Here is a 3,542-nt window from a genome sequence, read left to right as displayed (position 1 = left end):
AATAAAATTAAAAAAAAATCTTAAAATATCAAGTCAACTAATTATTAAACATATAGTCCAGGTCACGAGTTTAAAATAGTTTCATAAAAATTAAATTAAAAAAAAAATATTAAACTCTATTCCTAATAAAACTAATGTTTAAGAATAAAATTAAAATAAAAAAATTATAAATTAAATTTAAAAAAAAAGAAGAATAAAAAAAACTATTCAATGAATAGTGAATGTTATATGAGGAGGGATAATCTATGCAAGATGACATGTATAAACGTTTAAAATCTATGCAAGATGACGTGTATAAACATTTAAAATCACGCTCTCTCACAACAACGTACAATGTGCTAGTGATTGTGTATTAGAAAGCTTTCTGTTTCTTTTAATTTATTTTAATTACTATTAAAAATACGTTTATTCACATTAATTCTAGTTTTTTGTTTGTAGTGAGGAGAAACTACCCCTATTATAAATAGTCAGAGATTCTGTGAACCTCAAACAAATAATAATAATAAAAAAAATATAATTGTTGTCCCGAGTTTTTTTTTTTTTTACATGGATGTATTGATAGGATGTTTACATAAATGTCTTTTATTTAAAAAGTTAGGGTGAAGTGACATATTTGGGATGTATTTGGTGCAGTTTAACTTATTTTTGTTAAAAAAATTTAAAAATTATTTATATTAAATAATTTTTTGTCATGATGTATTCATATTTAAAATTAATTTTTTAAAAATAAAAAAAATATAATTTTAATATATTTTTAAATAAAAAATATTTTAAAAAATAGTCATTTCCAACCTCCTAAAAGCAAGGCACTTCATCCATGTAAATAAAAAGAAACCATGAAAAAGCCGTTAAATTAACTTGACTCTCTAATCTATTCTTTTTACTTTAATTTGACTAAACTACAACAACCAAAATATGACGAGGCCAGCAGCCCAGCATGGTATAAAACCATTAAATTATAAAAACTATTTGATTTAAAAAATTATTAAATAAATCTTAAAAATAAATTTATATAATTATTAATTCACTAACATCAATATTCTGAAAATCAAACTTTTTTTCTGTTAAAAAAAAAAAGCCTTGTTTTCTCGGAGAAAGACGTAAAAAGTAAAACATAGAGGTTGCCAATGTTCCTCAAGTGAAGGCATTCACCTTGTTAAAGGTAAATCTTTGAATTGCCATGGTTGTTTAAGGTCCAAGCACAAACTCATAAAGTTCTGAAACGATCCATTGTCGCATAAAAGTGTTATATGGAAGCTAATTTGAAAGATGCCTTATGATCAACATAAATGTTCTAAAGTATTATAGGCAAGCACCACCATCTTCGTCCGTTTCGAGGATGATTGTGTTGTCTCTTTCATCTTGGACATAATTCTTTCGGCATCAAAAAGGGAAAGGACCGCTGCCACTGGGATCATGGCGTGAAAATGCAGCAAAACAACTCATAGCTAGATCACCTGCATTGCTTTGCACTGCATTGGTACTTCCACTTCCCTACATGGAGTAGATTTCTTTGACTAACTACGTGATCTTCAACAATTTATAAGCAATAGTAATAATCGAATGTACGAGATAATTATAGAAGCAAAAGGAGCACCTGTTCAGTGATGTTCTTTCCCTGAAAGAAGTTGGCATTCAAGTCAGAGTTGGGCATGAAGATATTAGAGCTACTGTCCCCTTTATTCTGGATATTGTTAGAAGGGAATGCATAGCCTTGGAGCATTCCTGGTGATTGCATGATTCCAGCCAACGTTTGAGGTTGATTGCTGCAGTCAAAACCAAGGGAATTCTAAGATTTTGATAATATGTTCATGGCTAAACCAAGAAAAACTTTAAAAGAGGCACATTATTATGATATGCAAGTTACTGAGCTTCTAGCTATATTAATTTGGGTCAATAATTAAACTCCTACAAGGTTTCAACTCCATTACAGCGATCTACAACATCCATCACCAGGCTTGCGGGAACAATTTGTTGAGGCCCATTGAAGCTATGGCTTGAACTTCCCATCACGCCGCCTGTGTCATTTGCAATTTCTTGAAGAAATGCTCTCTGAATACCACAATAAAGCATGATTACTAGTGGGCCTTATTTAATTCAATAATTTAAGAATGATATTTGTTATTTTCACAATTCATAATAATGATCTACAGATTAATTAGGGGAAACAGCTATAATTACAATAATACGTCGAAAACTTGCTGCCAAATATCTGATTGTACTGTAAGGATGATTGAAAGACAATTATAGAAAGTCTTACAGCTATGCCTCAAAGTTAGGAATTGATAAGATTTGATTGTAAGGAATTAAATATGAAACCATAATTAAAAATTAAATACAGAGAGATATGATAAGTACAATAAGTAACTGTTTAAAATAAATAAATACAATGTCTAGTTATGTTATTAACCGCTAACTTGAGAGAAAAAAATAACTGTTTCCATCGGAATCTTAAAATCATAATTACTTGAACTGCTGTCTTTTTCTCAAACACTTACATCGTTTGTTACAAGGTGTTTGGGAAGATTTTAGAGTTACATTGGAGGACAATTTAATGAAATAAGATTTCATTTTACAGTAATGTAAAATACAATTGACAGAAGGATCAAAATAAACATAAAACAAATAACAGGGATTTTTTAATTTTAGCTTGGAAAACATCATTTTCACCCCAAAAGATTTCTTTTTTACTTCCATGGTCCTTGAAATCATTATTTTCATACTAAAAAAGTTGATCTTGTCGTGTAATGAGTTCTCTTGACAAGAAGAGTGTTATTGAGTTATTATGAATTTTTATCTTGGTGGAAAAAAGTAGAATGAGGTTCAGAAATGATTCTTTGATTTAGCTTAATTTTGTGTCGTTCAACTGATTGAATGGTGTATTGACATTGATAATAGGTTTATTGAGATTATTATAGTATTTTCAAGTGAAAATAAATTGAAAAATAAGTTTTCAAGTCCAAAACATGACTTTTCAACCACCTCTTAAAACCTAAACCATTAGATGACACTGTCTGTCATTAAACATTAAAAAAGAAGAGAAAGTTGTATAGCCTAGCAGGCCTAGGCATGCTAGGCTAATGCAAGCGGTTCTGATCAGTTAGTTATTGATGTACAAAAAATATGCTACATGTATAACCTTGCGAGGATATTTATGGGTTGCTGGACAAGACTAAATTCATGAAAAGGTGTGAGTCATATAGGGTGACTAAAAACTTATAATTTCCATTTTAACTATCAGATCACGCTCAAATTCTTTCAGGAATTTTATAGGCCTACTATTAAGAACTGTGATAGCCAGGGTCAGGAAAATTTGTAAATTAAGCTCGTATTATCTTATGTAAGGTAGTTTTCTTGTTTTTCCTTTTTATTTTTGGATTTCTCAATTTCATTAGGTTGTTTCTTTTTTGTTATATAAGAAGTTGTAAACTTCTGATAGAGATAAACTTGAAGATAAATATTCAATAATAAAATTTTTAATTAAAGTTTTTGTATGGTGATTTTATTAGATAAAAATTATGTGTTGTTTCTGTTTATTTCAC

Source organism: Populus euphratica, unplaced genomic scaffold, assembly GCF_000495115.2.
Source record: "Populus euphratica unplaced genomic scaffold, PopEup_1.0 scaffold990.1, whole genome shotgun sequence".
NCBI classification, from domain to species: domain Eukaryota; kingdom Viridiplantae; phylum Streptophyta; class Magnoliopsida; order Malpighiales; family Salicaceae; genus Populus; species Populus euphratica.
The sequence above is the reverse complement of the archived record's forward strand: the minus strand, read 5'-3'. Positions refer to the sequence as shown.